This window comes from Pseudophryne corroboree, chromosome 1, assembly GCF_028390025.1.
Source record: "Pseudophryne corroboree isolate aPseCor3 chromosome 1, aPseCor3.hap2, whole genome shotgun sequence".
In the NCBI taxonomy this organism is placed as follows: Eukaryota; Metazoa; Chordata; class Amphibia; order Anura; family Myobatrachidae; genus Pseudophryne; species Pseudophryne corroboree.
In genome coordinates, this window is record NC_086444.1 from 27,721,235 (window position 1) to 27,748,234 (window position 27,000).

General features: G+C 45.7%; 1 protein-coding gene across 12 annotated transcripts in view; it reads right to left on the reverse strand.

Annotated features, from left to right (window-relative positions):
- CELF4 (CUGBP Elav-like family member 4) overlaps window positions 1–27,000 on the reverse strand; it is a 1,208,497-nt gene that overhangs the window by 1,154,663 nt on the left and 26,834 nt on the right. The window lies entirely within an intron of this gene.

Consider the following 27,000-nt stretch of genomic DNA (forward strand, 5'->3'; position numbering starts at 1 on the left):
CATATGCAAATGAGCAACCATTTTGTAAAGGGTATAAAAACCCTGGATAGCAGCACCTTTATTACCTTGAAAAAGTTGCGTGATCGCAACGAAACGCGTTGGCGACTGGTGCTGTGTGTACCCACCACTCACTATCCATTCCTGAAGACCATCCACCTGGACCAGGTCCCCACCATTGGCTCTTTTTGTGGACCCGTTCTGAAGATCCTCCATCATCCACAGCTTAACAAGGAACAAGCCGCTGCGGATGCCTATCCGCTTAATACCTTGGACATTCGCTGGTGGTAACTATAACATCTGATGGAACATTAACGGGAACCTTGAGCATAACTAATAAGGGACTGCTTTATTGGAACAGGTGTGAATTGTCTATGCAATATTACCAGGACTGGGAGAGATTGAACGTTTGGACACTTCACTGTGTCCCCCATTATTCAGTACTTCATTTCTACAGTGTCACCAATTTTTTAATTATTTTTTATAATCATTTTTAAGTTCATTTATCATAATAAATGTGTATTTTCATGTGACCTTTTGCTCTCATATTTGACCATTTTTAGCGCTTTAATCCTTTTGTATCCGGCTCTGCGTCTGGTCCTGGTTCCAAAAATACGGGGGACAAAAAGCGTAGGGGTCCCCCGTATTTTTAAAACCAGCACCGGGCTCCACTAGCTGGACAGATAATGCCACAGCCGGGGGTCACTTTTATATAGTGCCCTGCGGCCGTGGCATCAAATATCCAACTAGTCACCCCTGGCCGGGGTACCCTGGGGGAGTGGGGACCCCTTCAATCAAGGGGTCCCCCCCCCCAGCCACCCAAGGGCCAGGGGTGAAGCCCGAGGCTGTCCCCCCCATCCAATAGGCTGCGGATGGGGGGCTGATAGCCTTTGTGAAAAGTGATTGATATTGTCTTTAGTAGCAGTATTACAAGGCCCAGCAAGCCTCCCCCGCAAGCTGGTACTTGGAGAACCACAAGTACCAGCATGCGGCGGAAAAACGGGCCCGCTGGTACCTGTAGTACTACTACTAAAAAAATACCCCAATAAAGACAACACACACACACCTTGAAAGTATAACTTTAATACATTCATCCACACCTCCATATACACATACTTACCTTATGTTCCCACGCAGGTCGGTCCTCTTCTCCAGTAGAATCCATGGTGTACCTGTAGAAAAAATTATACTCACATAATCCAGTGTTTTCGGCTCCTCGGTAACTCCTTTTGTAATCCACGTACTTGAAAAAATAAAAAAACGGATACCCGACCACGAACTGAAAGGGGACCCATGTTTTCACATGGGACCCCATTCCCCGAATGCCAGAAACCCACTCTGACTGATGTCTAAGTGGGTTTCTTCAGCCAATCAGGGAGCGCCACGTTGTGGCACCCTCCTGATCGGCTGTGTGCTCCTGTACTGTCTGACAGGCGGCACACGGCAGTGTTACAATGTAGCGCCTATGCGCTCCATTGTAACCAATGGTGGGAACTTTCAGGTCAGCGGTTGACCGAAAGTGACCTCACCGCTGACCTGAAAGTTCCCACCATTGGTTACAATGGAGCGCATAGGCGCTACATTGTAACACTGCCGTGTGCCGCCTGTCAGTCAGTACAGGAGCACACAGCCGATCAGGAGGGTGCCACAACGTGGCGCTCCCTGATTGGCTGAAGAAACCCACTTAGACAGAAGTCAGAGTGGGTTTCTGGCATTCGGGGAAAGGGGACCCATGTGAAAATATGGGGCCCCTTTCAGTGCGTGGCTCGGGTCTCCGTTTTATTTTTTTAATCAAGTACGTGGATTACAAAAGGATTATCCGAGGAGCCTGGTACCCTGGATCTGGTGAGTATAATTTATTCAACAGGTACACCATGGATTCTACTGGACAAGAGGACCGACCTGCGTGTGAACATAAGGTAAGTATGTATGTATGTATGTATGTTTGTGTGGATGGATGTAATAAAACTTTACTTTCAAGGTGTGTGTGTATTGTCTTTTTTTGGGTATTTTTTTAGTAGTAGTACTACAGGTACCAGCGGGCCCGTTTTTCCGCCGTATGCTGGTATTTGTGGTTCTCCAAGTACCAGCATGCGGGGGAGGCTTGCTGGGCCTTGTAGTACTGCTACTAAAAACAATATCTTACACTTTTACAAAAAGGCTATCAGCCCCCCATCCGCAGCCCATTGGATGGGGGGACAGCCTCGGACTTCACCCCTGGCCCTTGGGTGGCTGGGGGGGGACCCCTTGATTGAAGGGGTCCCCACTCCCCCAGGGTACCCCGGCCAGGGGTGACTAGTTGGATATTTGATGCCACGGCCGCAAGGCACTATATAAAAGTGACCCCCGGCTGTGGCATTATCTGTCCAGCTAGTGGAGCCCGGTGCTGGTTTTAAAAATACGGGGGACCCCTACGCTTTTTGTCCCCCGTATTTTTGGAACCAGGACCAGGCGCAGAGCCCGATGCTGGTTGCTTAAATATGGGGGAACCCCTGTCATTTTTTTACCCATATTTCTGCAACCAGGATCGGCTCAAAGAGCCAGAGGCTGGTTATGCTTAGGAGGGGGGACCCCACGCCATTTTTTTTACAGTTTTACAGTGCTTATTTAAAAAAAAAAAAAAAAATGAACCCCAGCACGGATCACACAGATCCGGCCGAGATTCATTTAGAAAAAGTCGGCAGTGTTTTGCTAATCACTGCCGTAAAAAAAAAAAAAAAAACACGAATGACATCGACATCGGAACAAAAGAAAATGCAGAATACGACAGCTTAGTAAATTAGTCGTAATAAATTCAAAAAGTTGCAGTTTTACACTTTCGATGTCATTCGTGATTATTCTCCCACCAAATCGGGAGAATTACGAATGTTAGTAAATATACCCCAATGGGTGTCCTGGGAAATGGGGTACATACGTTTTGTTAAGAGTAATGCTGTTGACAGTCAACAGCATTTGGTTGACTGGATAATGCCGACACAGCTGTAATGTTATGCAAATAATTTTAACATTATAACGTTAAACATGATCGTAAAGAATTATGTTTAAAAAGTTATGATGCAGAGATGATTAATATGCTTAAAATAACATTACAACATACTTCCGTTGACATAACGCCGTCAACAGCATTACTGCCGACCCCTGGGATATATAGTAGCTTAGGTCCACTTTGTTTTGGGTGCAACACTAGGAAGAATAGATTTGAGTATTTACTGGATGCTTGAGAAACGAGCTGTGTAAGCAATCCCTGTTACATATTAATAATGCGACATAGTATCATAGACAAATGAAAACTCGTTACTGTTGTACTGATGCAGACACCTCCTGTATCTGCACTGACAGCTGCTCTGCACATTGTACAGGGATTCCTGACAAATCACAGCCACATTCTCCAGCGCAACAAGACAAATGTGAATTGTTTTTGTTTTATTTGGATAACTAGATTGCATGAAATTAATACTGCACCTCGGTTTCCAAAGAAGCAACAGACAACTACTGTACTTCTCCAATTACATTACAAATAGGATCATGAGATTGATACATAGGTGCAGGCACTGCGGATGACGGACGCAGCGGAGCAATTTTTTGCCACTCGGGGCACGCGCGGCGATTGCTTAGTGGTTGCGGAAGCACAGAAGGTTAATTTGCAAAGTGAGTGACAGGTAGTGAGCATCCGGGGGAAGTAACGGGGGTGGTTACAAAAGTCATGTTGGGACCGTTTTCTGGGCTCACCGTAATCAGCCACTGCAAATTTGGGGGAAGGGGACCATGGACTGCACACCCTAATTACAAATATTATGAGATGTGCTATCATGCTGAGACTTGTAGCTCCACAAAGAAAAAAGTAATGCAGATGCACACTCTATAGTACCGAGAACTGCTTATCAAAATAACTTTAATAATTTTTGCAATCTAACATACAGCAAAATCGAGGTACTTGGCATACTTTTTGGCCAAAAAATACCTGCCCACCAACCGTCGTCCAGGAGACCTCATCTCTGGTGGGTCCTTAACGCTAAGTTTAAGTCCGGGGGCGTGGGACCCCACCAAGCCATCGAAGGCCAGTGGGTGGGACAGCAGGACCATCCTAGATAAACAGGACTGTCCTGGTGAATGAGGGACAATTGGGAAGTATGCCTAATATCAAAACTTTGTCAGGGCATACTGGGAACTGGAGAGTCACAGGTTGGCCAGACCTGCACTAGCCCATACGGCTGTGGTGGTTGGCCATACGGTGACGGCGGTAAGAAGTGATAGGCCAGGTGCATACATGCCTAAGAGGATACTGAAGTAGTATGGGCCTGCCAATTGCACAACTTCAGTGATCATTTATCAGCCACAAAGAACAGACTTATTTTAAGGTAAACATTTGCGCACAATGGACTTACTGTATAATAATAATGCCCATTGGCCAGAACACATCTGCTGGATGAGCTCGTGACCTCTGATGTGTGCAGACACCTCGCCCAGCAGCACATTGCTCCCGGAACCTGTTTTCTAATGAAGGCAACGCTTTCAAATATGTGCAATGCTAGAATCAATCTGAATACAAATATTCTCATGTTGCATTAAATATGTAGCAGCAACACGGATGTTATGGGAAGGTCACATATTTAATGCAAGCGTACCTGGCAGGGTGGTACATACTTGCATCTATTATCAATTGACGCGCATATGCTAAGCAGACTCTACACAAAATCCTAAGCATTAACATCTGCTCCCAGCAACAGACTTTCACTTACAGAAACTGATTTAAACCCAGTCAAGCAGATAAATGCAGATCTCCAAGCAGGTGGCTGTTCGTGGAATCATTCTCTTCAGCACCCAGTCAATAAGCATCATCTGAACTTAAAAATAAGGGAAGGAAAAAGTATTGAAGAGTTTGGATGTAAAATCTGGTGCAAAAAGGTGTTTGTTCGGATTTGGCCAAATGTCTATAAATAATTGTCAATAATTGGCTACAATAAGTAAAAAGGGAACCGCTAGAAGCTCCACAAAGCACTTTAGTACATCGTAGAAGAATACAAGACTGAGGCACTTTTAGGAAAATGTTTCTATACACAGTGGGGCTTATTTGTCAGTCAATATTTACGGGATATCCCCCGAAAAATGACTGGAGCCCCAGATGTACCATGGACAGATCGCAACAGATATTTATGCTGCGGTCCAACCATTTCCGACCACAAATGCACCCTCCATCAGGGGCCGCTATGCAGTCAGATTTACCAAGTTCCAGAATGCAATTAATGTTTGTACTCAAATGCAATTGCGATGGTCTAGGCTACGGAACGGCTAATGTTAGCACAGAAATAAAAAGAGACGCCCAGTGGAGGCATTGCAAATTCATTCGCAATTGCGTACATATTCACGCCTATATGCAGAAACGGGGAACATCGGAGCTAAGTGTTGGTCTATAGCTATGCAGACTAGACACCGCACTAGCGGCACAGGCACCATGTTTACTTTTTGTACGTATGAGCTTGCAGCTGATGGCAGATACATGCCCCCAAAACAGCCTATTACACATTATGCCACACACCATAATGCCATTACACAATATGCCACACACCGTAATGCCTATTACACATTATGCAACACACTGTAATGCCTATTACACATTATGCCACACACCATAATGCCATTACACATTATGCCACACACCATAATGCCTATTACACATTATGCAACACACTGTAATGCCTATTACACATTATGCCACACACCATCATGCCCATTGCGCAATATGCCACACACCATAATGCCCATAACACATTATGCCACACATTGTAATGCCTATTAAACATTATGCCACATGCTGTAATGCCCATAATGCAATATGCCACACACCGTAATACCTATTATACATTATGCCACACACTGTAATGCCCATAATGCAATATACCACACACTGTGATGCCCATTACACATTATGCCACACAAAATAATGCCCATTATGCAATATGCCACACACCATAATGCCTATTACACATTAAGCCACATACCGTAATGTCTGTTATGCTACACACCGCAATGCCCATTATGTAAAATGCCACACACCATAATGCCAATTACACAATATGCCATGCACCGTAATGCCCATTGCGCAATATGCTACAAACCGTAATGCCTATTACACATTATACCACACACCGTAATGTCTATTACACGTTATGCTACACACCATTGCACCCATTTTGCGTTATGCCACATACCATAATGCCCATTACATATTATGCCACACAGTACGGCGTCTAATTACTTTTAAATTACCTGCCTGTTGTCAGGGGTATCATGCTTGTTGCCAATGCTTTCATGCACATTGTCAGGGGTTTCATGCTCTGGGTTTCATGCACGTTGCCAGGGGTTTTGTGCACATTGCCAGGGTTCTCAGGCTCATTGTCAGGGTTCTCAAGTGCGTTCCCAGGGGTTTCATGCACGTTGCCAGGGGTTTTGTGCGAGTTGCCAGGGTTCTCAGGCTCATTGCCAGGGGTTTCATGCACGTTGCCAGGGGTTTTGTGCACATTGCCAGGGTTCTCAGGCTCATTGTCAGGGTTCTCAAGTGCGTTCCCAGGAGATTCATGCACGTTGCCAGGGGTTTCATGCACGCTGTCTTAATATACTCTGTGTCGATTATTTTCCTATGTCTAAACATTACATTTATGTAGATACAAAAACAATACAATGGGGTCCACTTTGACGATCTAGTTTGCCCACTTTGAACATCTGCAGATGCCGTAATACAGATTGGTGCATCTTTGGATGCCACCATCAGTGCCACTGCCCATTGCGGTCCCACAGACGGATACGTGCCACGGACAAGCCCATACATAACTATTGCTGATCATAGATCAGATTATCATAGTTTATAGATGAAATGAATATCTCAGTAGGTTCTAATGGTCCTCAATGATCATGTATCCACCAGCTCCAGAGAGGAGACAACTTTGACTTTAAGTTTAAAATTCAATCAACTATTTAATGGATATATTTTCAGCCATTCATATTTTTCATGCTAAATCTTAATTAGGTTTACTGGTCAGCGAGCTCAGTGGTCATTACTCAGGAGGAACCTGTGGTTCTAAAGATATTAATTTAAATGTGAATTTGGCAGTGATCAGTTACAGTCATTTTTTCATGCTGGATTTTTTTTTCTCCCTTCGTTGTAATCATTTTAGATGACAAATGAAATTAACCTTTGGAGATCTGCTAACAGTCAGAGTCTCCCTCCCCCCAACGTGAAGCCCGGATGAATTGGATGAGATCACTCTTGGTAATGCAAATCCGGAACACAGAACTTATCACAGGTATTAAATTAAAATAATAAAATAGAATTACAGCTTACAGTGAAGTCAGGTCACCGAAACCGTGAGAAGGAAACGCAACTGTGCTATGTGGTCCTGATGCTAAGCCGGACACTATCTTACTGTATGCCGATGTGAGCTACTGCCCTTCTACGTCATTATCCTTCCGACTTCGTGTAAATGTCCTGCCCGTCCATTGTTTATTCATCAGCAGCTTCACCATTAGTAGCAGGCCTTACACCCACCCTGTACTGGCCGCAATATATGCCAGGCGTCCTGTCTGCAAGGAGCACAGGATTCTCATCACACAGCAGTAATACAGTATATATAATATCCAACATCATCATCATCATCACACAGCAGTAATACTGTATATACAGTATAATGTCCAACCTCATCACACAGCAGTAATATAGTATATACAGTATAATATCCAATATCATCACAAGACAGTCATGCAGTATATATCATATCCAACCTCATCACACAGCATTCATGCAGTATATATAATATCCAACCTCATCACACAGCATTCATGCAGTATATATAATATCCAACATCATCACACAGCAGTAATACAGTATATACACTATAATATCCAACATCATCACACATCAGTAATACAGTATATACTGTATATTATCCAACATCATCACACAGCAGTAATACTGTATATACAGTATAATGTCCAACCTCATCACACAGCAGTAATATAGTATATACAGTATAATATCCAATATCATCAGAAGGCAGCCATGCAGTATATATAATATCAAATCTCATCACACAGCAGTCATGCAGTATATATAATATCCAACATCATCACAAGGCAGTCATGCAGTATGTATAATGTCCAACCTTATCACACAACAGCCATGCAGTATATATAATATCCAACATCATCACAAGACAGTCATGCAGCATTTATAATATCCAACCTCATCACAAAGCAGCCATGCAGTATATATAATATCCAACATCATCACAAGACAGTCATGCAGTATATATAATATCCAACCTAATCACACAGCAGTCATGCAGTATATATAATATCCAACCTCATAAGAAGGCAGTCATGCAGTATATATAATATCCAACATCATTGCAAGACAGTCATGCAGTATATATAATAGCCAACCTTATCACACAGCCGTCATGCAGTATATATAATATCCAACATCATCACAAGACAGTCATGCAGTATATTCAATATCCAACCTCGTCACACAGCAGTCATGCAGTATATAAAATATCCAACCTCATCACAAGGCAGTCATGCAGTACTGTATATATAATATCTAACATCATCGCAAGAGAGTCATGCAGTAATATACATAGGCGTGCGCAGGGGGGGGGTGCCTGGTGCGCACAGGCACCCCCTAATGTCCGGTACCCCGATCTCACATGCCTGATACAGTGATCCCCGAGCAGGCACCCTGTCAGGACTGCATTACTGACTGGATGGCTGGGTTAATCAAGGGTTCCACTGCCACTGGCTTTCAAACTCCCGGCTCCACTTCCATGTACAAAAACAGCGTGATGTAATGTGATGATGTCATGCTGCTCGCATGCCCACCCGTCATACCCGCCACACGCCCACCTCTCTCCTTCTATTCTATGCAAATGCCAGCCACTGATGAGGAGCAGCATGCAGCCAGCGTTCAATACTGGCAGGCGGTCGGCAGCAGCATTGACACGTCACGCATTTCTCCAGCAGCAGCAGTACTAATCTGTGACTGTCAGTGTCAGGTGAAAGAGAGGGGGAGCCAGACCAGGCTGAGGAGGAGCAGTGCAATTGCAGTGAGCGCCATCAGCGGTGTTTGTTTGGTGCACACCAAAACATCTGACAATGCATCTGCTTTATTAGGATTGGTACAAGGGTGGGTATTTTATATTGCATTAACCGTCAATAGATGGTGCTAGACACGCCCAAAAGGCGATGCTAGAGACACCCCTCCAACAGTGCACCCCCTAATAAAATGTGCTGCGCACGCCTATGGTAATATATAATGTTCAACCTCATCACACAGCAGTCATGCAGTATATAGCCAACCTCATCACAAGGCAGTCATGCAGTATATATAATATCCAACCTCATCACACAGCAGTCATGCAGTATATATAATATCCAACCTCATCACAAGGCAGTCATGCAGTATATATAATATCCAACCTCATCACACAGCAGTCATGCAGTATATATAATATCCAACCTCATCACAAGGCAGTCATGCAGTATATATAATATCTAACATCATCGCAAGAGTCATGCATTATATATAATGTTCAACCTCATCACACAGCAGTCATGCAGTATATAAAATGTTCAAGCTCATCACGCAGCAGTCATGCAGTAAATATAATATAAAACATCATCGCAAGACAGTCATGCAATATACTGTATATACTGTAATATCCAAACTCATCACACAGCAGTCATACAGTATATATAATATCCAATCTTATCACAATACATCCATGCAGTATGCTGTATATAGAGTAATATATATTCTTATTGGCACTGCATCCATGCAGTATATATATAATATTCACCCTTAATGCAATACAGTCATACAGTATATACTGTACTTAAATATCCAACCTCATTATTACAATGCAGGTAGGTGGCAGCCCGGTAGCTGAGGAAGCCTTGTACATGCCCCCTGTGTGACATGACATGGGGGCGTGATGTGTGACCAAGTCCACTTTCATGTACATGCCGATGGTGTGATCCTCCAAATGTTGCAATTATGGGCTCCTAAGTCTCAAGTACTCCAGGACCCACAAAGCCTTAATCTCTATTTGCTCCCAAACCAGAATAAACCCCAATATCTGCAAATACAGATGTAAAGACAAAGGTGCCAACTCATTCTGATCTGTGGTGGGGTCTTGAGAAATGAGGCCAGTTCATGGACTGTATGGTGGAGGCCAGTCCATTGACTGTATGGAGACCATTCCGTAGACTGTATGGAGGCTAGCCCACAGACCGTAGGGAGGCCAGTCCATAAACTGTAGAGAGGCCAGTCCATAGAATGTATGGAGGCCAGTCCATAGACTGTATGGAGGTCAGCACATAGACTGTAAGGAGGAGGCCAGCCCATAGACTGTATGGAGGCCAGTCTATAGACTATATGGAGGCCAGTCCATAGACTGTATGGAGGCCATCCTGTAGACTGTATGGAGGCCTGACCATGGACTATAAGGAGGCCAGCCCATAGACTATATGGAGGTCATCCCATATACTTTATGGAGGCCAGCCCATAGCCTGTATGAAGGCCAGTCCATAACTGTATGGAGGCCAGCCATAGACTGTATGGAGGCCAGCCCATAGACTGTATGTAGGCCATCCTGTAGACTGTATGGAGGCCCAACCATGGACTATAAGGAGGCCAGCCCATAGACTATATGGAGGTCATCCCATAGACTGTATGGAGGCCAGCCCATAGACTTATGAAGGTCAGTCCATAACTGTATGGAGGCCAGCCATAGACTGTATGGAGGCCAGTCCATAGACTGTATGGTGGTCAGCACATAGACTGTAAGGAGGAGGCCAGTCCATAGACTGTATGGAGGCCAGTCCATAGACTGTATGGAGGCCAGCCTATAGACTGTATGGAGGCCAGCCTATAGACTGTATGGAGGCCAGACCATGGACTGTAAGGAGGCCAGCCCATAGACTATATTGAGGTCATCCCATAAACTGTATGGAGGCCAGTCCATAACTGTATGGAGGCCAGCCCATCAACTGTATGGAGGCCAGTCCATAACTGTATGTAGGCCAGTCCATAGACTGTATGGTCACAATCAAACTGGTCGTTGTGCGATTTGTGCAGTTTCAACCATGTCATTAAGTAAGAGTTTGTCATTCATTAACAGAGACTGTCAGAGGAACAATTAATACGTACGATTCATGGTGCTCGTTCCGCAGTGTCCACTTTACTCTGAAAATAAACCCATCTGTGACATACTCCAAAGGAATACCGGGAGAGTTCTGAATATAAAAGTCACAAAAGTATAATTAACTGCTCTTTGGAATCATAATTAATGCCCATAACTCAGTTAAATTTAGTTTTATCATTACATCATAAATGATTTCCTCAATATATTTCCTTGACCCGAGCCACTGTTATATGATATAATTTGCAATCGGAGGTACTGCTCTCAATCCTTCATCTTGTAATTATCTTTTTTTTTTTTCTCCCAGGGCTGCACAGTAAATTATTCCCAACCACAGACAGCTCTGGTAAAGTTTCATATTTATGGTGTGTTTCAGCGCCTAGACTGATCAGGTGGGGTCTGGTCTGCAAGATGGCGAAAAAACTTCAGAGGTTTATACTAGGTCTTAGTTTAGCAATTCCCAGGAGACATGTGGCCTTTACTTCTTATTCAACTTGAGCACGTGTCCTTATACATAAGCTAATAGAACATGCATGCATATAATATATGATGGGGGGGGGGGGGGTGCTAAACATTAGACCACTGTGTGCGTATATCTACAGTATAAATCTGTGTTATATGTTATGATATTGCACAAACAATTCTTCTAATATTTCTTGCGCATCCAAGCTTAAAATCCAGATTTTGTGCCACCAGGAATCCAGGACTCTGCTACATCTTCGCAAGGGAACGATTCAGGGGTGGACAGATATTCACCGGTCGCTTCTGCAAATTTCTGCCCTATGGTTGCTCAGACTGTCCATAGGAATTTGGCTCCGAACACGGCCTCCGATGTCATTCACCCGTACCCTTCCCCCATCACCGCACGGGGATGCCTATCAAAAATGTATGGGTCTCTTTGCAATTCTGATCTGACTGTCACCATTAGGAGGAGAACCAGTGATACAATGATACAATATGTCCATGTAAAAAAAAAATCAATCAACCCAAAAAAATTACAAATATAACTATGATGTAGAATTCAGAGTACGTCGGCAAAGAACAGTATCCGTAAAATGCCCATTTCTGGGTGGTTACTGGGTGGTGACCATGAGGACGCAAAAAACTATTCTGTCTCGTGCAAATGTGGTGGGCGGGTGTGACGGCTTCCCTGCTCAGTTGTAGCATGTAGACAGGGCTCCAGCATGCTGTGACCTCCCCCTTACATAGTTGGCAGGACGGGATATAGTTGCCTTGCTGATGCCGGTCTAGCCCTGCTGATGGAGGTCTAGTCCTGCTGATGGCGGTCTAGGCCTGCTGATGCCGTTCTAGCTCTGCTGATGCCGGTCTAGCCCTGCTGATGGTGGTCTAGTCCTGGTGATGGCGGTTTAGTCCTGGTGATGGTGGTCTAGTCCTGCTGATGGTGGTCTAGGCCTGCTGATGCCGGTCTAGCCCTGCTGATAGCCGTCTAGCCCTACTGATGGCCATCTAGCCCTGCTGATGGCCGTCTAGCCCTGCTGATGCCGGTCTAGCTCTGCTGATATCGGTCTAGCCCTGCTGATGGCGGTCTAGCTCTGCTGATACCGGTCTAGCCCTGCTGATGCCGGTCTAGCCTTGCTGATGCCGGTCTAGCCCTGCTGATGCCGGTCTAGCCCTGCTGATGGTGGTCTATCTCTGCTGATGCCGGTCTAGCCCTGCTGATGCCGGTCTAGCCCTGCTGATTGCCATCTAGTCCTGCTAATGCCGGTCTAGCCCTGCTGATGGCGGTCTAGCATCTGATATTCTCTCTCTCTCTCTCATTTCAGGATGGCAACTTTGGGGGCCCAGCGTGTGCCAGGGGCCTGATGGTGCTTATTCTATCAGTGATTGAGAGCGGTGTTATCACTGAGGAATATGAAGGAAGCTCTCATGTGCAGGACGCAATGTCTCCCTGAGCCCGGTATATGTCCTTCACCGCACACAATGAGTACAATTTATAGAAGCATAAATCAAAGAGTAACTTGTTAAATGTTGAAAGTTCTGATTTCTGTTCCACAAATAACTGCAAAGCTGAGCTGGAGGAAACAGTCGGTAGATAGATGGGGAATGTCAGGTCAAACATATGAAGATTGATGAGAAGTTAGTGGAAGAGAAACACAGATTGTGACTGGTAAGCAGGGTCGCTGTTGCTGCACGAAATCCTCACACACCCAACTTACGGGCTATTGCTAATGGTGCAATGGAGAAAGGCAGGGATGGGAGGCTGACCTGTGTGAGCTTCAGTATGGGTGATGCAAGCTTGCGGGCTGTTACCGCCACTGGTTGTAATGGAAGACATGCCGCCATAAGAGGCGAGCAGAGTTCAAGTTTCCTGGCAAAACAGTCATCGTGATACATTATGAAGTGGAGGCTTTTATTATTATGGGTATATAGAGATTTATAAGAGTTTTATTGATTATGAGCTGGTTCATACACTCGCTTCTTCTGATGATTTGGACGAGTTTTTAAAAAATATTCCATTTGGGGCTGATGTTACAAAAATGCAGACAAAACAGCCCCCCATAAATTACATTTTACATAGGCTGCAGAGACAGTGCAGTATGCACCCGTTTGATGGCAGTAGTATTAGTACCTCAGTTACAAAACTAGAGATGTGCGTGGCCGCGGAGTCTTATGTTGGTTTTGGTTCTAATTTCATTGTCGTGTTTTGGTTTTGGGTTCGGAATTCGGGTTTAAAATTGGAACCTTGGGTCTTGGATTTCTCGAAGATGGATAAAAACAGCTAAAATTACGTAATGTTTGCAACCCCAAACCTGAAATTCCGATTTAAAATCCCAATTCCGAACTGGGACTCAGTTTGGATCTCCTCGGTAGATCCGATCTGGATTTGGTTTGGTTCGCAAAATTCAGGTGGGTTTGGATTCCTAACGAACCGAACCGCACATCTCTAGTTACAACAGGGAGAGAGCAGAAGCAGATATGCTTGGTCTACGCAGGAGAGAGCAGTGGTGTACAGGTGGAGCCTTGCTCATCTAAGCTTCTCTGCTGCACCTAGGTGCACCAAGGATTATTAGCATAAACCTTTCATCTATTGTTCTCAGCTGCAATACAATACAGAGAGAACAATACAGCAGGGGATTTAAGTCATTACAGCAGCTGGCTCACTTAATCCTATTAAAGGGATAGATGAGCAGGAATCCATCTGTATATACGGTGGTGTATGTTTGTCTATGCCAGTAGAGAGCAGGGGTGTATAGTATGTTTGTGCCTGAACAGTGTTCTTAAATATATAATAAAGTCACATTGACCATGGAAAATACAATAAAATGCAGATGCATAAAAAAAATAATAAAAAATAATTCAGTTTGATTAAATACAAACATTGGTTGTCTTACCAAATGGTAATCACTGCTTCCGTGCCACAAATACTGTATCAGTGAATTAATGCGGACAGATTGCAGAAAGCCAATCTAACAATAGCAACAGTATCAGTGGGATGGATAATTAGCCAATCAGAAGAGGCTGACAATCATCCTCGCTGCACATTTTGCAACATTCCAGCACCGGTAAGAAACTGAAGAAATCTGCTTAACCCCCCCCAACTCTGCACCAGCCCCACACCGCACATGGGGCTTGATTCGTTTTCCACCATATGGATACAGCGCAGCCCCTACTCTCTGTTTTGTATACAGGGAAGAGCACTATGACGTATCCCCAGGCAACACACAATTCTGTTTAGTGTTATAAATACAGCTCTAAGAAATACAAAAGGAATTTATTCCCCCCAAAAAAATTTTAATAAATAGCTGCCGCCGATCCCGTCTAAGTTAATAAACTAAAGTTATGGGAAGGTGAATAACTCCTTTAAGGAACCCTCCGTGCTGCTTTTACACTCCGTATGTCCTCTATGTGTGTACAGAAATTAATATTTGAATTTAATGGGACAAGGAATATAAAAAATCCAGGGTATAAAAGTGTCCACAACCACTTTCAGAATACACACAATACGCCGACATTAATTCTGTCAACAATTGAATTGTCGATGGGAGACTGATGCCGTTGTCACGTGACCTAATACATATTTTAACTGGGTCGGCATTCTAACTTTAACAAGGAAGCTTTACTACCATGTTTAAAGTTATAGCTCCAACATGGTTAAAATGAATAAAAACACATTACAAGTGGGTCGGCATTGTCCCATCGGCATAATGCTGTTGAAATTCTTACTGTTGACAGCATTGATTTTGACAAAGTGACCACACCCCCTTGATTCCAGCATCCACCTGTGTCAGAGTTGTTTGGGAAAGTCTGTCCCCTGGAAGAAGCAGATATCTCTCTGTGCACATGGGGCCTAATTCAGACCTGACCGCTCGCCAGGGGTTTTTGCACTGCTGCGAGCAGATAGTTGCCGCTCATAGGGGAGTGTATTTGTGCAAAAAATGTTTGTGCCGTTTCTGAGTTGCCCAGAACTTACTCAGCCGCTGCGATCACTTCAGCCTGCCTGGTCCCGGAATTGACGTCAGACACCCGCCCTGCAAACACTTGGACACGCCTGCGTTTTTCCAAACACTCCCAGAAAACGGTCAGATGCCACCCACAAACGCCTTCTTCCTGTCAATGTCCTTTGCGAACGGCTGTGCGAATGGATTCTTCGTAAAACCCATCGCACAGCAACGATCCGCTTTGTACCTTTGCGACGCGCCTGCGCATTGCGGTGCATACGCATGCGCAGTTCTGACCTGATCACGGCGCAACGTAAAAAACCTAGTGTGCGATCAGGTCTGAATTAGGCCTATGGTTTCCTATGTGATAAAGAACCGCGGGGAGCCACTCTGACGTCTCGCGGCTGATTACACAAAACAATGGCCTGCAATTATCCAGATAATCACTTTGTACAGGTTATGTGATATGCATGCGGTCTCCGCGTCACTGCCAGGTGCTTCTCATTTTTTTGGATAGTTACTCGTGCACCAGTGCAACATCTAATGAGATTCTGTTCTTTTCTAGTGATGTCAAAAAAGGAAAAAAGGTAAAACTCTGATCTGGTTATCACTGACAGCGCTGTGTCTTTCTGGAACTTTGCTCCAGTCTAATGTTCCGTGTGTCACCCAACGCAAGCCATCATGCCTCTTAGGTCATGTGATAGAGGTGTGAGAATAAATCCCTTCACCGTGTAACGTGAGAATATTGTGTAGTTGTTGTGTCACACCAGACATTGCCATATCAAGATGAAAGCATGCCACACTCCCTGATTGTAGGTCCACAACTTAGGCACAGTTTGCTGTAGGGAAGGCCATTAAATGATTCACTATGGATGGGCTCCATCGATGGTGCTATCTGCACTTTACATTGATGACAGGAAATCGTAAATGGAAAACCATCAGTGCATAAATGATCAATGGTCATCACTAATATGGGTCAAATGTAGGCAGGGAGCCAATCGGGCTAAGTGACTTAATGAAGGGGGGAGGCAGTGCCAAGCACCGATGAGCAGGAGGGGAGGGGAGGGGGGAAAACATTAGCATATCTCCACCATCAATGGCAAAACCATCGATAGTTGCTAAACATTAAAGTTTGAGGGCCATTCCTAGTCTACTGGCAACAGTGAGCAAGTGATTGGGCCTGAATCACAGTTGTGATGTTCCTGCAATTGGGTGATTATCGGTGGACTACGCACGTCATTGCCGCAATGCGCAGGCACATCGACGGATTTGCCATTACGCTCACAGTGAGGATTCATTCGCAAGTGAATGACAGGGAGCGGCAGTTCTGTGGAAAGTAACGGCAAGTGCCAACAAAAACGCAACAGTGTCGGGACCATCTGCACGGTGTGCATCAGCCGCCAACTGCGATCCTATATGTCTCCGGCGTCCCGGTCGCGGCGCCCATTCTCAGTGACCGACTGACCGTAGACCTACTCAAGCAGTCAGTGTTTTCTGGAGTCGATGCTGCGAGTGTTTACACGGTTGTGGGAATGCGCAAAGTTTCCGATGGGCGTCTCTATACAAATTTCGGCGGATGTTACATTCACATATTTTCCCTAACTGGGTAACAAAATTGCATCTGCGGCGACGTTAGTTATGAATCAGGCACATTGACAGCAATATAAACACACACACACACACACACACACACACACACACACACAAATATACATATGGGCCCTCATTCCGAGTTGATCGGTCGCAAGGCGAATTTAGCAGAGTTACACACGCTAAGCCGCCGCCTACTGGGAGTGTATCTTAGCATCTTAAAATTGCGACCGATGTATTCGCAATATTGCGATTACAAACTACTTAGCAGTTTTAGAGTAGCTCCACACTTACTCTGCCTGTGCGATCAGTTCAGTGCTTGTCGTTCCTGGTTTGACGTCACAAACACACCCAGCGTTCGCCCAACCACTCCCCCATTTCTCCGGCCACTCCTGCGTTTTTTCCGGAAACGGTAGCGTTTTCAGCCACACGCCCATAAAACGCCGTGTTTCCGCCCAGTAACACCCATTTCCTGTCAATCACATTACGATCGCCGGAGCGATGAAAAAGCCGTGAGTAAAAATACTATCTTCATTGTTAAATTACTTGGCGCAGTCGCAGTGCGAATATTGCGCATGCGTACTAAGCGGATTTTCATTGCGATGCGATGAAAAATACCGAGCGAACGACTCAGAATGAGGGCCCTGGAGCCTTGCTCGTCTTGGCTTCTCTGCTGTGCCTAGGTGCACCATTTATTGTTCTCAGCTGCAATACAATACAGAGAGAACAATACAACAGGGGATTAAGCCCGAATGTCCTGGCTCAGTTAATCCTATTAAAGGGATAGATCAGCAGGGCTCCATCTGTATATAATTATATATATAATCATAAGACTACAGACCAGGAATGTGCCACCTTTTTTGGGGCAGTCAGATCTATACATACACAGAATCTTAATCACAGCAACTTCTCGCATCAAAACCAGAGACGGCTCAAAGTATCTGGAAGAAGTTTCCCTTGCGCCGTCTCAAGGTCTTACAAGGAAGAAGACGGTAAATAATGCAGCGCCCCAGAGGCTCCTTTTCCCCTCCTGTGAGATGAGCTGGCTGAGACTCTCCGGGCGGACGTTGCAGTTACACTACGACTGCCAACCCCGGCTCACACAGAACAATAAATTGTATACATTATGAAGTGTAATGTGCATTATAATGCATGTTCCTAACTGACTGGGCAGAGTTCTAAAAGGATTAGGAACCCTCCCGAGGCGCTCAGCTCCTTGTACAGTATCTCATTTCTTCCAAACTTTCCAAATGCGGACATCGTTTTAAACTCAATTTTCCTTTGTGCTGCCTGATACCTGTCTGTGCCGGACGGTCTGGCAGATGTGCAAGACGCTTGTAAGAGTTTCCTATAGGGATTCAGCGCTAGTAAGGATCTGGTAGAGAAATGTAAATGATCCGTATTAAAGTGCTTATCTGAGACGGGAACACAAGGTGATGACTGACTGACGGATTGTAACTGTATATTACACAAAATTACCTCACGTTTGGCAGTGCAGAGCCGGTAACGGGGAGCTGGAAAGCCTCTTTATGTTTTGCCACTTTCTCAAGGACCTACAGTAAGTGACGTTGCGGTGGTATCTTACATGCCCTGTCCTCCTAGGGAGTAATAATGGTCGCCGCTCCATTTTCCAGGAGTCCTGCGGATGCATGTCAGTTTCTATCACAGCGTTAGGGTCTCCTAGTGACACCAGCGCTCAAAAACGACTGCGCCGCCAGCTAGAGTGTAGTGGGCCAAGATAGAGACAGGACATCGTCCTGAGACGCTCAATGGCAGTGCCTGTGCATGCTGTAACACCACTGGTGGTTCTAGACCATGGGTTCTCAAACTCGGTCCTCAGGACCCCACACAGGCCACCCGGCATGTGCACTGTGTATCACCAACTGTCACATTTTAAAAATTCACTGGTGACCAGGAAAATATGAATTGTGTGGGGTCCTGAGGACAGAGTTTGAGTGCCTGTGTACTAGACAATCCACCATTGCGCACCCTTGACAGTTGCACCTCTCTATGGTAGGCGTAGTGTCTCCCTCTGAACATGGCCTCTGTGGCGGTACATCTGACACACCTACGCCACATAACACGCCCACTTCAGGCCGCCTCCCAGTCACTTTTCCCAGGGACACCCATAGCATTACTGCTCCATTTGTGCTACCACGATTGTAATGCATGCATGCAAACGCATATGGGTGAATAGGGGTTCTGGGCAACTGGAACACCCCCCCCTCTGCATTTGCATATGCGTTTGCAAACTCTTGGCAAGTGGGTCAAATTATGACAACAATAGCAATGGTATATGATACTATTACTAGAGCTGCCGCCACATTATGCAGTTGGAGGGACAGAGCAGAGCTGATGCATATGTCCAGTGGTAGCAGCTTCTTCTACCATGTTTGTTGTGTGTGTGGATCTGAGGGGGTAATTCAGATCTGCGTTTTTGCACAATGGGCGACCAGGTCCAAACTACGCATGTGTAAGCACTGGAATGAGCAGGCGCGTCGGCCAGCTACAATGGGCATCGCCGGTCAGCAACAGGACGGTGCGAAGGATCCATTCGCTCGGGCGTTCGTAAGGTGATTGACAGAAAGAGATCGTTTGTAGGTGGCAACTGACCATTTTCTGGGAGTGTCCAGGAAAAAACGCAGGCGTGTCCAAGAGTTTTCAGGGAGGGTGTCTGACGTCAACTGCGGCCCCGATCAGCCTTTAGGCGGCGACTATCTGATTGCAGGACAGCAAAAAACGCAGCCCAGTGATCAGATCTGAATTACCAAGAGTCCTCAATCAGTGCACTGACCAAAGAGTAACTGCCAGGAAGAAGAGACAGGAGCCTTACCATGAGGTGGGAGAATGTGTGCTTAGAAAGTGCAGTACTGAATCTATTTTATTATGTTATATTTGTGTATTTATTTATTATGGGATGTTTAACCTTTTCCTGACCACTTATTTATATTATCTAAATATGTTTGATGCAGCCTATACTAAAGCATCTATAGTGTGAAATATTAATACTGTACTCCATACAGTATCCAGTGTTTAAAAAGATCAATGTTTACATTAATGCCCAGGGTCGTTACTGGGATCTTCTGCCGCTCTCCCAGACTCCCGCACTTCCTGAGTGTGAGACTGTGGATTGCATTTGGAAACTCCTCTCTAGAAATCCGGCGTGTGCCGTGTGGGTTTTACGATTTTTTTCGTGCATGCGCTGTAGCAAATAATCGCTCAACTACATGAACAGCACAATAGTGCGCACGAAGCAGGCCACGTGTGTTATTCTGCCACTATTAACCCAGTGCAAGCATTATTCAAACAATAGCAGCTCCATCTTTTGTACCTGGGATTTTGTACCAAGATTTGCCTTCCAGGAGGCTTTTCTGCAGTAAGAAGGATTTGGTGGTAGCACCAGACCCGCCGGTTGCACACTGCGCTATCACTGCACTATCTCGCTGTGAGTCTACTGTTGCTTTGGGCAGGGAGTAGAGAATAATGATGAATGTACTTTATGCAACAAAATGACTAATTACTGTTTCCGTATCTTCTGTTCCAGCAGCCAATCAAAAATCAATTGCCACCTGGACGGCTGTAGAACACTGTGGCGTTGGCACCGCCAGCCGCATCTGCAGGATTTATTGACTATCCAGTGTCTGCTAACGTTGCTGTTGTCCCAGTTTTGCGTCCACCGCTTGCCTTCATAAGCACAAAGAAATAAATAATTTTGCATCCGAGCCTCGTTCCACCCTTTCTCTCAGGGAGCCGGGAGAGAAATTGTCAGTGTAGCCTGTCAGAGCGCTTGTACTTATGGCTGAATTGCAAGTTTCCTAAGCCCCTTGCTTGATTTCAGAGTCATTTTGTCTCGGCTGTATCCAATCACATCCTGAATATTCCTGGAAAAGAGACTTGATTTATTTACGCCCTGAATTGCAGTTTAATGCAATTCAGTGCAACTAAGCAAGCGATCTTTATCTCCCCCCCTTTAACTAGGAACATATGCAGAACAAACTAAAGATTTATAGAAGCTGAATGGAGAAAGCAAAAAACATCATTTATAAAGGGATCTGTTTGCAGATAAGGCTGTCTCTTCCATGTCAGGCGTCTATAGCGCCGATTGATGAAGACTTTGGCGTATCCTTGTGGTTAATACCCTACAAAGTAGGCTGTACTAAGGGTCTGCGTTTTAGTGGTGAGAAACGCACAAGGGCCCTCATTCCGAGTTGTTCGCTCGGTATTTTTCATCGCATCGCAGTGAAAATCCGCTTAGTACGCATGCGCAATGTTCGCACTGCGACTGCGCCAAGTAACTTTACTATGATGAAAGTAATTTTACTCACGGCTTTTTCTTCGCTCCGGCGATCGTAATGTGATTGACAGGAAATGGGTGTTACTGGGCGGAAACACGGCGTTTCAGGGGCGTGTGGCTGAAAACGCTACCGTTTCCGGAAAAAACGCAGGAGTGGCCGGAGAAACGGTGGGAGTGCCTGGGCGAACGCTGGGTGTGTTTGTGACGTCAACCAGGAACGACAAGCACTGAAATGATCGCACAGGCAGAGTAAGTCTGGAGCTACTCTGAAACTGCTAACTCGTTTGTAATCGCAATATTGCGCGTACGTCGGTCGCAATTTTAAGAAGCTAAGATTCACTCCCAGTAGGCGGCGGCTTAGCGTGTGTAACTCTGCTACATTCGCCTTGCGAGCGAACAACTCGGAATGAGGGCCAATGTGTAAGTTTACTGACGGTAAATTTGTCATCGCTAGGAAAAAAACATTAGAAATGTAATTTGATATTCACACTGCAAGAACATGTCATAGGTGGGCGCAATTTCAATGTTTTTCGCAGTTGGCTGAAGTTTTTGCTACTGCGCAGGCATCAGAGTCGCACTCCGCTTGTACAGCGATGGCCTAGAGGCGCCGGTCGCAGTGAGGATTTAGATGCAGTTTGAGTGAGTGATAGGGAACGTTTACTGGATTACTCTGGACAGTCCGGAATCAAGGACATACGTCCGACGTCAAGACGGACAGAAAACATGGAAGGGGTGTAATTCTATTCACACTGTGCTTGGCTGCCGCGCTGCCTGCCGGTGAGGTGATATTGTGAGAGCCACGTGCCTCTAGTCCCTCCCACCAGCAGCCCACCTCCTTAATGGTATGTACACATTATGCGATCCCATACAATACAATATCGTATGATATTGTATAAGCTATCATATCGGATCGGATTGTGTGTACAGACTACAAACGATGTCAAACGATGTCTACAAATAAAGTCATCACTGGAGTACAAAAGCACACTATATCGCCTCATCAAGAGCAGGCGACCCGCGGGAGCACGCATCGTACGTCGGATCAAGCATACACATTATACAATATCATTCAGAAAGGAACAATATTGTTCAAATCGTAAATGATATTGCATAGTGTGTATGGGCCATTAGTCCTCTGCTCTAATTCAACCTTCCACCTCCGCCCGAGCTGTAATCACAGAGTGCGGTCTGCACCAGTTCTGCATGCCAAATTCCTTGATCCTTGTCAGAGCCGGATTGTCCTAGGGGCGACAAGGGCAGCCGTCCCGGGGCCCCCACACAGTAGGGGCTCCCACAGACTGCTTTATAAATTGGAGCAGTCTCCCTCAGCAGCCGCCGAGGAGCTCCATGTACAGAGTGTACACGAAGCTCCTCGGCGGCTGCTGACAGAGACTGCTCCGATTTAAAATGCAGTCTGTGGGGGGCCCTTAACCAGGGCCGGATTAAGGGCCACATGGGCCTGGAGCTGAAAGTTTTCAAGGGCCTATACTGAGAGGGTAGGAGCTGTGATGAGTGCGGTGTGAATGTGGTCAGAGCCACGTGAGTGTGTACACCCTATACAATATGAGCCCCACTGTCTCCCTAAATGCATAAACATAGAAAAATTGCATCATTTTGTGAGAAAACTACAAAAACTATTTTAATACCTGTGATTTCTGCGGTATCCGTTCACATGGTCGACCATGTTATGGTCGACAGTCGTTAGGTCGACCACTATTGGTCGACATTGACATGGTCGACATGGACACATGGTCGACACATGAAAATGGTCGACACACGAAAGGTCGACATATGAAAAGGTCGACATGAGTTTTTTTTACTTTTTTTGGTGTCGTTTTTTGCGTAAAGTGACTGGGAACCCCAATTAGTGCACTAATAACATGGTCGACCATTCATACCGGAACCGATTTCTGCTTGTTTGGCCAGATGTGCAGCTGGTCACCATCCTCCTGCCAGGACGATGGGCCTATTTCTATGTGGAGGCCTGGAGCTGTAGCTCCACCCGCCCCTTAGTTAATCTGGCCCTGCCCCTAATGTGTGACGCAGTAACGCACGCCAGCGGCTCAGTCAGTGTCTCACGGGATTTCACTTCCCTGCCCCGCGAGATACTGACTGAGCTGCCGGCGTGCGCTGCTGTAAAGCTGCTGCTCCGTATGTGGGTGAGTATGTATGTGAGTGTGTATGTATGTGAGTGTGCGAGTGCCCGCCGACACGCCCGCGCACGGGGGGGGGGGAGGGGTTCTTTGGCTGCAATTTTTAGTGGTGGGGGCCCCCACACGTTCGTTGCCCGGGGCCCCCACCAGCCTTAATCCGGTCCTGATCCTTGTATACTGCAGAACGTTATCACTGCAATGTGCATTTATTTCCACCGTGTCATTTACAGTATGAACTAGTGCAGGAGACTTTACAATGAACCTCAGATTCTCAGAAGTTAGTACTTTTCTGTCCATTTAACATTATCCTTGACTCCCTCTGGCACATTATGCACAAGGCACGTACTGTAAATAGTTCTTTCAAAAAGAAAATAAAAAAACCGCAGACATTAAAACATTTTCCATCTGAAATAAACATTGTGCCCTTGGTGTCAGGAGTTTCTACATAACATAGTAGAGTTTTAAAAATTGCAAAAATGGAAACAATCGGGGGTCATTCCGAATTGATCGCTCGCTAGCAGTTTTTAGCAGCCGTGCAAACGCTATGCCGCCTCCCACTGGGAGTGTATTTTAGCTTAGCAGAAGTGCGAATGAATGTATCGCAGAGCGGCTACAAAATAACTTTGTCCAGTTTCAGAGTAGCTACAGACCTACTCAGCGCTTGCGATCACTTCAGACTGTTCAGTTCCTGTTTTGACGTCACACACCCACCCAGCGTTCACCCAGCCATGCCTGCGTTTTTCCTTGCACGCCTGCGTTTTTCCGATCACTCCCTGAAAATGGTCAGTTGACACCCAGAAACGCCCACTTCATGTCAATAACTCTGCGGCCACCAGTGCAACTGAAATGCTTCGCTAGACCTTGTGTGAAACTACATCGGTCGTTGTAATAGTACATTGTGCGTGTGCATTGCGCCGCATACGCAGAAGTGCCGATTTTTTGCCTGATCGCTGCGCAGCGAACGAAAGCAGCTAGCGATCAACTCGGAATGACCCCCCATGATGGGTTAGTAACTGATTATTATAGCTGTACTAAGCCATTGCTTTATGGTCGTGCCTTCTCTTGTGCAAGCCATTCCACCATCTAAACCACCATGGTCTTACACATGAGGACCTGATTCTGATTTAGAGGCGGTGGCGATGACAGATGCAGTGGAGCAATGTTTTTCATGCATCTGAGGTACACCACGCACACTTCCTGATTTTGTGCAGAGTCGCAGAACAAATTTAGACGCACGGGAGCAGAAATGTAAGGGGCTGGGTTCCTGGGTGGTGACTGGGTCGTGACAGGGAGGTGGTTAAAGACGTATGGAGATGTTGTACTCTGGTCCTGGCTGCTTTCACTTAGTATGTACCCGTAACCAACACTGCAAATTCAGGACAGTCGCCATTGGTTGGCCAAGTCAATAAGCTTTATCCTATTGTAACAGAGAAAATTCTGCCCGCCGATGTCATTATATTTATAAGGTCCATTATCTATGTAACTAAGGGGGTAATTCAGACTGGATCTCTGCAGCAGCAGCGATCGCAGTCTGAATTAGTATGCGCAGTGCATTCGCGCGGCGGGCACACTGAGTATGTGCAGCCAGTGAGACGCGGGGCGGGAGGGGGGCGTGCCAGCGGTGTTAGAATGCCGTTGGTGGGGCGCTGTTTGGACAACGGAGGCGTGTCCGGACCATTGGGTTGGCGGGCCGTGGCGGCTGTGTGACATCACACGCAGCTGCTACGACCCAGGATGCAGCGCGCAGGAGCTGCGCTGGCAGGGGGCTACTTTTAAGGTACAAAAGCATTGCCACTGTGCAATGCTATCGTCCCTGTGCAGGGGAAGGGGGGGGGGCTGGGGGTCGGGGCTGACATGCGGGGTGGACTAGCCCTGTGCTGGGCGTCATCCCGCATGTCAGAGTAAATGATCATAGGTATGCTAAATTTAGCACATCTACGATCAGATCTGAATTACCCCCTAAAAACCTCCGATCTCCCTCTCTCCTTACTAATACTGTAGAAGACATTTTGCATTATTGATTTTGTACTGCTACCTTTATCCTCTATTTTTGCCACTCCCCATATCTATCAGTCATTTACAGCTCCCTCTTAAAATATAGACTTGTGAAATTATAATGGGTTCTAGCACTGTAAATAGTATACCATGTTGCACTTTGTCTAGATAATGTTATTTACAATATAAGCACACTGTACTGTGTCACCTATTCATGCAATATGATGTGAACTGAAACGCAGATGGTGTGGGGCCTAACACAAGATACACTTTCTCTCTCACTCTTATGAGTGTGTGTGTGTGTGTGTGTGTGTGTGTGTGTTTATACAAAGGCTGCCTATCGCTACATATATCCAGTACAGTTCTACCTCCACAAAAAAAATTATAATTTAATTGACCACATGAAGCGCTGCAGCGTTACTGCCACGGGAAAGTTTCAACGCTGTGAGAAAGATTTCAATCGGACATAATTGCCATTTGAAATAAAGCATATAAAAAAATAAAATAAAAGCAAAACGAATGTTACAATGTAAAAGCACATTAGCGTCCTGCATACGATGAACTGTTAAAAAAAAAAAAATTACGGTAGAAGGAAAACAAAATCTTTCATTAATGTAATCCACGTTGGAGATAAAGTACAGCGGCAGCGCTAATTGTGTCAGGAAGTGAGAGGCTGTGATCTCCTCAATGCATTGTACCTCCGAGCAGCCGACGTGCTGAAGCGTACAGTATCTGCTTCTGTATTCACCTTCCTGCCTCGCGCCTCGTTACTGTGCTTACTAACGGTCAGCCGGACCGCCCGCTGAGAGTCCGAGGCTAGGCCCTTACAGGCTGCACAGATTGCAGCCTTTCCAATTATCCCCTTAATCAATCCCCAGTATTTTATTGTTCTATTATTATTGTTATTATTACTATTATTATTATTATTAATGCATTGTGCATGTAGATGCGTTCCTGCTTTCCCAGAAGGAATTTGATATATTTTGAGCAATGGGCGATTCTGCCACATTTTGTTTTCAGCTGTAATCCTCTATGCTGTGCTTCAGCAGAACTGTTAATGCATCCGCCGGTGCCGGTGTTTTAGGGGCTGCGATGGCTGCAGGGCACGGAGAAGCTGCAACGGCAGTAGCTCCTGTCGCTATCGTTGCAAAGCAAGAGTAGTGACGTCATAACAGGGCTCCTCGGTGCATCTCGTTTGCCCCGCTGTGTATGCGCAGCAGTTGTTGGAGGATGTTCTGCACGGTCGGCAGGCGGTGCTGTATTATTCCACCGCAATATGCAACTGCGTCTTTCTATGTCCCATCCTACATTCATGCAGCACACATTTACTAAGCTTTGGAGTGTGATAAGGTGGAGAGAGATAAAGTACGTCGCAA